Raw genomic sequence first — 12,299 nt, 5'->3', positions numbered from 1 at the left:
TATAATGTGCAGTGTGTATACAACAAGTAGATGACATCGCTCCCTCGAAAACACATCACTCTCTGCCTTTGCAAAACACACACTCAATGCCTATGTGTGTTTAATTAAATAGGGTATGTTTTCTGATGTGCAGTGTGTGTGTTGTGTGTGTGTGTGTGTGTGTGTGTGTGAGTGTAGAGAAGGGATGTTAATTAAACACTGAGTTTTAGAACGTGCATGTACTGAACAATGTGTGTGTACCAGTATGTCTTTCATTAGATAGTGTGTGTTCACACTGAACAACAAGTGTGTGTGTGTGTTGTGTATCACATATTAGTGTGAATGTATCAAACGACATTTGTGTGCTTGAGAGAATGTGTACGCGCTTACAGTGCCTTCAGAAGGTATTCACACCCCTTTACCCTTTCCATATTTTGATGTGTTACAGCCTGAATTTAAAATAGATCACATTTAGATTTTGTGTCACTGATCAACACACATTACCCCATAATGTCAAAGTGGATTATACTTTTTTTTAACATTTTCAAAATTGAAAGTTAAATGTAAAGCTGAAATGTATTGAGTCAATAAGTATTCATCCCCTTTGTTATGGCAAGCCTAAATAAGTTCAGGAGTAAAACAAATGCTTAATAAATTGCATAATAAGTTGCATGGACTCATTCTGTGTTCAATAATAGTGGTTAACATGAATTTTTTATGAGTACCCCATCTCTGTACCCCACACATACAATTATCTGTAAGGTCCCTCAATCGAGAAGTGAGTTTCAAACACAGATTCAACTACAAAGACCAGGGAGGTTTTTCAATTCCTTCAAAGAAGGGCACTGATTGGTAGATGGGTAAACATGTTAAAAGCAGACATTGAATATCCCTTTGAGCATGGTGAAGTTATTAATTACAATTTGGATGGTGTATCAATACACCCAGTCACTACCAAGTTACAGGTGTCCATCTTAACTCAGTTGTTGGAGAGGAAGGAAATGGCTCAGGGATTTCACCATGAGGCCAATTGTGATTTTAAAACAGTTACAAAGTTGAATGATTGTGATAGGAGAAAACTGAGCATGGATCAACAATGTTGTAGTTACTCCACAATACTAACCTCACATCAACACCATTATCCCAGAAACCCTAGACGCACTCCAATTTGCATACCGCCCAAACAGATCCACAGATGATGCAATCTCTATTGCACTCCACACTGCCCTTTCCCACCTGGACAAAAGGAACACCTATGTGAGAATGCTATTCATTGACTACAGCTCAGTGTTCAACACCATAGTACCCTCAAAGCTCATCACTAAGCTAAGGAACCTGGGACTAAACACCTCCCTCTGCAACTGGATCCTGGACTTCCTGACGGGCCACCCCCAGGTGGTGAGGGTAGGTAGCAACACATCTGCCACGCTGATCCTCAACACTAGAGCTCCCCAGGGGTGCGTGCTCAGTCCCCTCCTGTACTCCCTGTTCACCCACGACTGCGTGGCCAGGCACAACTCCAACACCATCATTTAGTTTGCAGACGACACAACAGTGGTAGCCCTGATCACCCACAACGACGAGACAGCCTATAGGGAGGAGGTCAGAGACCTGGCCGGGTGGTGCCAGAATAACAACCTATCCCTCAACGTAACCAAGACTAAGGAGATGATTGTGGACTACAGGAAAAGGAGCACCGAGCACGCCCCCATTCTCATCGACGGGGCTGTAGTTGAGAGCTTCAAGTTCCTTGGTGTCCACATCAACAACAAACTAGAATGGTCCAAACACACCAAGACAGTCGTGAAGAGGGCACGACAAAGCCTATTCCCCCCCAGGAAACTAAAAAGATTTGGCATGGGTCCTGAGATCCTCAAAAGGTTCTACAGCTGCAACATCGAGAGCATCCTGACCGGGACTCCAGTGATGATCCATAGCACAAAGCCTCCAGTGATGATCCATGGCGCGGAACCAGTAGAGATGATCCATGGCACGGAGCCTGCAGCGAAGGTCCCCGGCCCGGAGCCTCCAGCGACGCTCCTCAGCCCGGAGCCTCCAGCGACGGTCCGCAGCCCGGAGCCTCCAGCGACGGTCCGCAGCCCCGAGACTTCAGCGACGGTCCGCAGCCCCGAGTCTTCAGCGACGGTCCGCAGCCCCGAGTCTTCAGCGACGGTCCGCAGTTCAGAGCCTCCGGCATTGATCCACGGTCTGGTTCCTCCGGTGACACAAAAGCGGAGGGATTAGCGGGCAGAGTGGGGGCTACGCCCCGAACTGGAGCCGCCACCATGAGTAGATGCCCACCCGGACCCTCCCCTTTAGGTTCAGGTTTGCGGTCGGGAGTCCGCACCTTTGGGGGGGTACTGTCACGCCCTGACCTGAGAGAGTCGTTTTTCTCTGTTTGGTTAGGTCAGGGTGTGACATGGGGTGGGCATTCTATGTGTTGTATGTCTATGTTGTTTTTCCTTTATTGGCCGAGTATGGTTTCCAATCAGAGGCAGCTGTCATTCGTTGTCTCTGATTGGGAATCATACTTAGGCAGCCCTTTTTCCCACAGTCAGTTGTGGGATCTTGTTTTTGTATTCATGTGAGTAGCCTGCAAAACTTTTCGTTCGTTGTATTGTTTATTGTTTTGGTTTTTGCTGGTTCACCGTTAAATAAAATATGATGAACCCAACACACGCTGCGCCTTGGTCTACCTTGAACGACGGACGTTACAGTCTACACCTGTTGTATTCGGCGCATGTGACAAATAAACTTTGATTTAATTTGAAATGACAGAGTGAAAAGAAGGAAGCCTGTACAGAAAAAAAATATTCCAAAACATGCATCCTGTTTGCAACAAGCACTTAAGTAATACTGTAAAAAATGTGGCAAAGAAATTAACTTTGTTCTAAATAAAAAGTGTTATGTTTTGGGAATATTAAACACAACACATCACTGAATACCACTCAAGCATGTAATTTTCAAGCATGGTGGTGGCTACATCATGTTATAGGTATGCTTGTCATCGGAAAGTAATAGGGAGTTTTTTGGGGATAAAAAAAAATGGAATACAGCTATACGAGCAGGCACAACCCTAGAGAAAAACCTGGTTCAGTCTGCTTTCCACCAGACACTGGAAGACAAATTCATCTTTCAGCAGGACAACAACCTAAACCACAAGGTCAAATATTCACTGGAGTTGGTTATCAGGACAACAACCTAAACCACAAGGTCAAATATTCACTGGAGTTGGTTATCAGGACAACAACCTAAACCACAAGGTCAAATATTCACTGGAGTTGGTTATCAGGACAACAACCTAAACCACAAGGTCAAATATTCACTGGAGTTGGTTATCAGGACAACAGTGAATGTTCCTGAGTGGCATAGTTACATTTTTGACTTAAATCTATGGCAAGACTTAAAAATGGCTGTCTAGCAATAATCAACAATCAACTTGACTGAGCTTGTAGACTTTTAAAACGAGTAATGGGCAAATAATGTACAATCCAGGTGTGCAAACCTCTTAGAGACATACCTAAAAAGACTCAGAGCTGTAATCGCTGCCAAAGGTGCTTCTACAAAGTAATGACTCAGGGGTGTGAATACTTACAGCATGTAAATTAGATATTTCTGTATTTAATTTTCAAGAAATTAGCCAAAAAATATCGAAACACATGCTTTCACTTTGTCTTATGGAGTATTGTCTGTAAAAAAAAAATATATTATCCATTTTGAATTCAGGCTATAACATAACAAAATGTGGAATAAGTCAAGGGGTATGAATACTTCCTGAAGTCACTGTATTTATGTGTTTTGCAGTATATGGCATGTATTGGTGGGTGTGAGTATTCAATTCAATTCAAATAACTCTTATTTCCTGGGAGGGAACTTCATGTATGGTGAAGAATGGTACAAACAAGACATATAACAACATAGAACACAAAAACATGTAGGCTACAGTGTAAAGGATTAGACACATTCTATGTAATCCCAGGGTAATCCCAGGGTATATCCACATAAATACAAATACAAACTTCAATAGAGTTAAGCAGTTCAATGGATGTTGGCACAAAACTAGATGCTGCTCTCTTAGATTTGAATGGGAGAGCTTTATACCTGGGCCTGGAGGGTAGGGGGCTATGCTGGTCTATACCTGGTCATTCAGTGTGTGTGTTATGTCAAACGCTATTTGTTCCCCCTTCTTCCTCACTTGTTTTTTGTAAACGTCACTGAGGGGTTCCTGGCTTGCTCCAATGGCCTTCCCACTGATTCTTAATACCCTGTCCAATCGGTTCTGACTTGTGTTCCCTAGAGCACCAAACCACCACAAAATATTAAAAGCTAATATGGATTCTATAAAGCATTTATAAAACGCTTGGAGGATTGATTGGTGTTTATCAAACTTCCTTCCACCTCCATAGAAAGAACACAGACACATACAGTGCGTTGAAAAAGTATTTAGCCCCTTTCTGATTTTCTCCATTTTTTATAGTGAATTATCAGATCTTCAACCAAAAATGAATATTAAATAAAGGGAACCTGAGTTTACAAATAACAAAAAAAATGTATTTTTTCCATTTAATGAAAAATGTATGCAACACCCAATTCCCCTGTGTGAAAAAGTAATTGCCCCCTTACACTCAATAACTGGTTGTGCCACCTTTTATATGCAATGACTGCAACCAAATGCTTCCTGTAGTTGTTGATCAGGCTCTCACATCACTGTAGAGGAATTTTGGCCCACTCTTGCATGCAGAAATGCTTTAACTCAGCGACATTTGTGGGTTTTCAAGCATGAACTGCTTGTTTCAAGTCCTGCCACAACATCTCAATTGGGATTAGGTCTGGACTTTGACTAGGCCATTCCAAAACTTCAAATTTGTTGCTTTTTAACCATTTTCATGTAGACTTCATTGTGTGTTTAGAATCATTGTCTTGCTGCATGACCCAGATGCGCTTCAGCTTCAGCTTACAGATGGATGGCCTGATATTATTCTGTAGAATTCTCTGATACAGAGCAGAATTCATGGTTCCTTCTATAAAGGCAAGTCGTCCAGGTTCTGAGGCAGAAAAGCATCCCCAAACCATCACACTATCACCACCATGCTGGACCGTTGGTATGAGGTTCTTACTGTGGAATGCAGTGTCGTCCAAAAAGTTGACTCAAGTTTGCCAAAAAGCACTTGGAAGCTGCTGGACGATCATCAAGAATCTTGGAAGAATGTTCTATTGATAGATGAGTCAAAAGTATATCTAGCAGAGTGGAACTATCCTTAAATGAAGTTGCATTATTTTCCAGAGAACGCATAGAGCCCTGAGTTGATTATCTCTTTCATACCATGGCTATAATTTAACACATTTGCCACAAGAAATGTGTTTATTTGCTGGTAGAATTGTGTTCAACATCTATTGAAGTAGCTAGACAGTTTACTAGATAGCTACAGTAGTTGGTTTGGTAACCAAACAAACAGACTTCCTAGTTTAACTAACCAAACCATCAGTCCTAGCTTGCTTTTATGAAAATCCAATTCAACAATGCCAATGTTTTCAATTCAACTTTTGCTCAAACATAGAACATGTAAGAATTAACTATAGCCATTGAATTCTACCGTGCAGATATACCGTTGGGAAATAATGCACACTCTAGAATTCCCATCAAGTCAATCAGAAACAAGTATTCAACAATCACATGGTATAATGAGTTTTGAATTCCAGTATGGATAGACCATCTTGTGTAAGTGTGTGTATACAAGATCTCATGGTTTTACCAATTTTACTTCAGATTATGACGTTTATCCATGTTTCTCCAAACATCAAATTTCAAAGTGTTTTTGACACCCCGACTACTCCTGCTCAGAATCGTTCTGTTTCTCCAAATGTCAAAGTTCGATGGGTAACGATTAAGGGTTAAGGTTTGGAGAAGGGTTCAAATATTAACTTTAGGCATTGGGATAGGGTAAAGGGTAAAAAAATATATAACTGAGGGTCTATCACTGGAATTGAACATGCAACCGTTGGATCTGGAGTCATGGGATTATGCCCCATCTGCCTTAGCAAAACCCAAGCCAACTTGATGGCAATAGCAGTCACTGTTGCCCCTAGTGGCCAGTTCTGAAGGTATTTCCTGACATCCTCCGGACATGTCAGACGCCCAATTTTGAATGATCTGCCTGTTCCGGCTCTTGTCTTAAGACACTATGTTCTCGTTCGGGGAGCTGTGAGAAAGAAAGAAAGAACACAAACACACACACGATGCCTGACTATGTATGGTATGACAAACATGTAGGCTAACCAAAGAAATAGAATCCACTCATTATGCCATCATTGTCTTGAATGGGGAGGCCCGTTCTATAGATTTTATTTCTATGGGCCAAATGTCCTCACGCTAATCCTACGATTATCTAGATTATCTTTCTAATGTCAACGCCAATCATTTTCTTCATGTATGATCACAGAACAATTGTAAAATATACTACATTGTTGCAGTAAAAATGGTTAACTGAATGAGCTACATTGTAAAGTTTTGTTTTTAGCCTCGTAATGGTTGAGGTTTGGATTGGGAAGGGCAGACTGATCCAAGATCTGTGATTAGAGGGAAGTTGTTATTCCTATAACCCTGTGAGTGAGTGACTACAGTGGTGGAACTAGCAGTAGGCCAACATCTGTGGTCCACGATGGTGTGTGTGAGTGAGTGAGTGAGTGAGTGAGTGAGTGAGTGAGTGAGTGAGTGAGTGAGTGAGTGAGAGAGAGAGAGAGAGAGAGAGAGAGAGAGAGAGAGAGAGAGAGAGAGAGAGAGAACTAGGTCATTTGGAAATAAGCGCTGAAAACCCTGCCATGTGTTCCTCTGTAGCTCAGTTGTTGTATGCATGTAAGATGCTTTGGATGAAAGCATCTGCTAAATTCATCTTCATGATGAATCATCACCAACTCACACATGAACACACTGTACGTACACACATACAGCAATGCTTTGTTAGCCCTCAATTACAAGTACCTACCCACCCGTCTGGAAATGATATCAACCTCAGTTGTCAACACAGGTGTGGCACTACCTAGAGGCCATATTGTGTGACTAGTGTCATTATTTAAAGCAAGCATAAATTTGCTTTTAGTGTCCAGTAAGTTCATGTCCATTTCTTTGAGTAGCCAACTAAGTGACCATCAGTTGGTGAACTTCAATGGGGTTTGTTGTCCTCTCTCCCTTTCCTCCCTCGTCTACTTCTTCTCCCCTTCCCCTCTCTTCCCTCCTGTCCCTGTCTCCTGTCCCTGTCTCCTCCCCCAGACAGGATAACAAGGCCCCGAATAGCAGGCAATTAAGGAATTGCAGACAGGGTGTTAAAAACGAGAGGGGAGCACTTTTATTTACTGCACACGTATGCCTGCCACGTAAAGAATTGGTGTACTGGCCACTCTGACCCACCCGAATGGCTTTTGCCTAAACCATTGTCATTGTCAAGCCAAAAATGGTTTGCATGACAGTAGTTCCATAAGGACTTAGAGCAGATCAGACTGGCACCCAGGCTAAATATAACCAGGACTGGTAAAGAAAAACTACTGGCCCTACAAGTAAAGTAACATATACAGTGAGGGAAAAAAGTATTTGAGAGACAGAATAACAACAAAAAAATCCTGAAAAACGCATGTCAAAAATTTTATAAATTTATTTGCATTTTAATGAGGGAAATAAGTATTTGACCCATTTACATTACGTTTTTTACATTTTAGTCATTTAGCAGACGCTCTTATCCAGAGCGACTTACATTTCATACATTTTTTTCCCCGTACTGGCCCCCCGTGGGAATCGAATCCACAACCCTGGCGTTGCAAACACCATGTGTTGCAAACACCATGCTCTACCAACTGAGCTACAGGGAAGGCTCCTCTGCAAAACATGACTTAGTACTTGGTGGCAAAACCCTTGTTGGCAATCACAGAGGTCAGACGTTTCTTGTAGTTGGCCACCAGGTTTGCACACATCTCAGGAGGGATTTTGTCCCACTCCTCTTTGCAGATCTTCTCCAAGTCATTAAGGTTGAGGCTGACGTTTGGCAACTCGAACCTTCAGCTCCCTCCACAGATTTTCTATAGGATTAAGGTCTGGAGACTGGTTAGGCCACTCTAGGACCTTAATGTTCTTCTTCTTGAGCCACTCCTTTGTTGCCTTGGCCGTGTGTTTTGGGTCATTGTCATGCTGGAATACCCATCCACGACCCATTTTCAATGCCCTGGCTGAGGGAAGGAGGTTCTCACCCAAGATTTGACGGTACATGGCCCCGTCCATCGTCCCTTTAATGCGGTGAAGTTGTCCTGTCCCCTTAGCAGAAAAACACCCCCAAAGCATAATGTTTCCACCTCCATGTTTGACGGTGGGGATGGTGTTCTTGGGGTCATGGCAACATTCCTCCTCCTCCAAACACAGTGAGTTGAGTTGATGCCAAAGAGCTCCATTTTGGTCTCATCTGACCACAACACTTTCACCCAGTTGTCCTCTGAATCATTCAGATGTTCATTGGCAAACTTCAGACGGGCATGTATATGTGCTTTCTTGAGCAGGGGGACCTTGCGTGCACAGCAGGATTTCAGTCCTTCACGGCGTAGTGTGTTACCAATTGTTTTCTTGGTGAATATGGTCCCAGCTGCCTTGAGATCATTGACAAGATCCTCCTGTGTAGTTCTCGGCTGATTCCTCACCGTTCTCATGATCATTGCAACTCCACGAGGTTAGATCTTGCATGGAGCCCCAGGCCGAGGGAGATTGACAGTTTTTTTGTGTTTCTTCCATTTGCGAATAATCGCACCAACTGTTGTCACCTTCTCACCAAGCTGCTTGGCGATGGTCTTGTAGCCCATTCCAGCCTTGTGTAGGTCTACAATCTTGTCCCTGACATCCTTGGAGAGCGCTTTGGTCTTGGCCATGGTGGAGAGTTTGGAATCTGATTGATTGATTGCTTCTGTGGACAGGTGTATTTTATACAGGTAACAAACTGAGATTAGGAGCACTCCCTTTAAGAGTCAGGGTATAAATGTATGTACCCTGTAGTCAGGGTATAAATGTATGTAAACTTCCAACTTCAACTGTATATAGATATATATATCCCGGCGTCGCCTCTTCACTGTTGACGTTGAGACTGGTGTTTTTCGGGTACTATTTAATGAACCTGCCAGTTGAGGACTTGTGAGGCGTCTGTTTCTCAAACTAGACACTCTAATGTACTTGACCTCTTGCTCAGTTGTGCACTGGGGCCTCCCACTCCTCTTTCTATTCTGGTTAGAGCCAGTTTGCGTTGTTCTGTGAAGGGAGTATTAAAGAGCGTTGTACAAGGTCTTCAGTCTCTTGACAATTTCTCTCATGGAATAGCCTTCATTTCTCAGAACAAGAATAGACTGACAAGTTTCAGAAGAAAGTCCTTTGTTTCTGACCATTTTGAGCCTGTAATCGAACCCACAAATGCTGATGCTCCTGATACTCAACTAGTCTAAAGAAGGTGATACTCAACTAGTCTAAAGAAGGCCAGTTTTATTCCTTCTTTAATCAGGACAACAGTTTTCAGCTGTGCTAACATAATTACAAAAAGGTTTTCTAATGATCAATTAGCCTTTTAAATGATAAAATTGGATTAGCTAACACAACGTGCCATTGGAACACAGGAGTGATGGTTGCTGATAATGGGCCTCTGTACACCTATGTAGATGGTGTTGTTACCTAACGCACAACCCTGGTATTTCCACCTATGCAAAACAGTGGTATAGTGTATGTGTTTCTTAGTGGCAGAGTGAGAGCTTCCTTCCTCTTCTAGTTAGGAGAGAGGGCTCGATAACCTCTTCCTCATTCCATTGCCATAAAGTGTGTCAGGTTAGGTTGTCTAAGCACAGCAGAGATAGGTTGTGCCTAAGGAGCTGCTCCACCTGCCTGCCTGTCTCACACCCCAGGCTACACTTGACAGAAGGGAGGGAGGGGCACTACTGTCACGAATCCCATCGAAGGTGGCTCCCCTGCCTGCTCGGGCGGCGCTCGGCGGTCGTCGTCACCGACCTACTAGCCGCCGCTGATCCTTTTTTCCTTTTCGTTTGGTATGTCTTATTGTTTGCACCTGTCCCTCATTTGGTTTATTGATTTTGGTTATTTAAGCCTGGTTAGCCCGCCCAGTGTTGTGCGGGATTATTTTAGCGTCAGGTTGTAATTTATCGTTGGATGTGCTGGCGTTTATTTACTTATTATTAATTGCAGGCTGTGCACCTGTTTTGGGCACTTGGCAATTTACCCACGCCGTTTGTGTTGGCGTTTATCGTGTTGGCTTTTGTTCAAAATAAACACGAAGTTCTGTACCTCTGCTCTCTGCGCCTGACTCCTACCACCACTCCTAGCAACCGTCTGACAACTACAGTACAGTACAGGACATTTAGGGCTCGTACAGACAGAGACGGGTAAAATGCACAACAACACATTATGATTCTGTCTTAAAAAAATGTCAACTTCTATTGCACCTAAAGGAAAGCCATCTGCCGTCTCCATTGTCTGTCAATGTTTGAACGGGTTTGAAAGTCTGAAAGGATATGCTTAATAACTTACAGAAACACGTTTTCAAATACAAGAACTACAGTATATGTAATGGGAAGTTCTGTTAATGTGAATAGTATGCATGTTGACTATAATGTGTTGAATGTGATAGCATGTTAAATTCAATCTCTCTCTCTCTCTCTCTCTCTCTCTCTCTCTCTCTCTCTCTCTCTCTCTCTCTCTCTCTCTCTCTCTCTCACTCTCTCAAATAAAAAAAAAATGTTATTGGTCACATATGATTATCAGATGTTATTGTGGGTGTAGAGAAATGCTTGTGCTTCTAGCTCCAACAGTGCAGTAATATCCAACAAGTAATATCTAACAAATTACACAACATATACCCAATACACAAATCTAAGTAGGAATGAATTAAGACTATATACATATGGACGAGCAATGTCAGAGCGGAACGGACTAAGATACAATAGAATAGTACAGGAAAACAGTATATACATATGAGATGAGTAATGCATAGATATGTCAGAATTATTAAGTGAATGAGATACCATAGAATAGTATAGAAAACAGTATATACACATGAGATGAGTAACGCCAGATGTAAACATTATTAAAGTGACTAGTGTTCCATTCCTTAAAGTGGCCAGTGATTCCTAGTATATGCCTATAGGCAGCAGCCTCTAATGTGCTAGTGATGGCTGTTTAACAGTCTGATGGCCTTGAGATAGAAGCTGTATCCAGTCTCTCAGTCCCAGCTTTGATGCACCTGTATTGACCTCGCCTGGATGATAGTGGGGTGAACAGGCAGTGGCTTGGGTGGTTGATGTCCTTGATGATCTTTTTGGCCTTCCTGTGACATCGGGTGGTTTAGGGGTCCTGGAGGGCGGGTAGTTTGCCCCCGGTAATGAGTTGGGCAGACTGCACTACCTTCTGGAGAGCCTTGAGGTTGCAGGTGGTGTAGTTGCCGTACCAGGCGGTGATACAGCCCGACAGGATGCTTTCAATTGTGCATCTGTAAAAATTTGTGAGGGTTTGTCTCTCATGCTCGCTCTCTCTGTCTCTCTGTCTCTGTCTCGCTCTCTTTCTCTCATGCTCACTCTGTCTCTCTGTCTCTTTCTCGCTCCTTCTGTCTCTCTCTCGCTCTGTCTGTCTCCCTCTCGCTCTGTCTGTCTCCCTCTCGCTCTGTCTGTCTCCCTCTCGCTCTGTCTGTCTCCCTCTCGCTCTGTCTGTCTCCCTCTCGCTCTGTCTGTCTCTCTGTCAATTCAATTTCAACTCAATTTAAGGTCTTTATTGACATGGGAAACATATGTTTACATTGCTAAAACAAGTGATATAGACAATAAACAAAAGTGAAATAATAAAAAAAAATAACAGTAAACATTACACTCACACAAGTTCCAAAAGAAAAAATACATTTCAAATATCCTATTATGTCTATATACAGTGTTGTAACGATGTGCAAATAGATCAAAATAAATCAACATAAATATGGGATGTATTTAAAATGGTTGCCCTTGTCTTGAGGCAACAGGTCACAAATCTTGCTGCTGTGATTCCACAATGTGGTATTTCAGCCAATAGATATGGGAGTTTGTCAAAAGTGGATGTGTTTTCAAATGATTTTTGGGTCTGTTTAATCTGAGGGAAATATCTATCTCTAATATGGTCACACATTTAGCAAGAGGTTAGGAAGTGCAGCTCAGTTTCCAGCTCATTTTGTGGGCAGTGTGCACATAGCCTGTTTTCTCTTGAGAGCCAGGTCTGCCTACGGCAGCCTTTCTCAATAGCAAGGCTATGCTCGCTGAGCCTGTACATAGTC

General features: G+C 42.7%; 1 protein-coding gene across 2 annotated transcripts in view; it reads right to left on the bottom strand.

The window, feature by feature from the left end:
- The window catches only part of LOC115192771 (dual specificity protein phosphatase 8), a 99,536-nt gene that overhangs the window by 20,474 nt on the left and 66,763 nt on the right, over positions 1 to 12,299 (bottom strand). The gene's annotated exons all lie outside the window — the stretch shown is intronic.

This window comes from Salmo trutta, chromosome 4 (assembly GCF_901001165.1).
Source record: "Salmo trutta chromosome 4, fSalTru1.1, whole genome shotgun sequence".
Classification (NCBI taxonomy): domain Eukaryota; kingdom Metazoa; phylum Chordata; class Actinopteri; order Salmoniformes; family Salmonidae; genus Salmo; species Salmo trutta.
The sequence above is the reverse complement of the archived record's forward strand: the minus strand, read 5'-3'. Positions and strand labels throughout refer to the sequence as shown.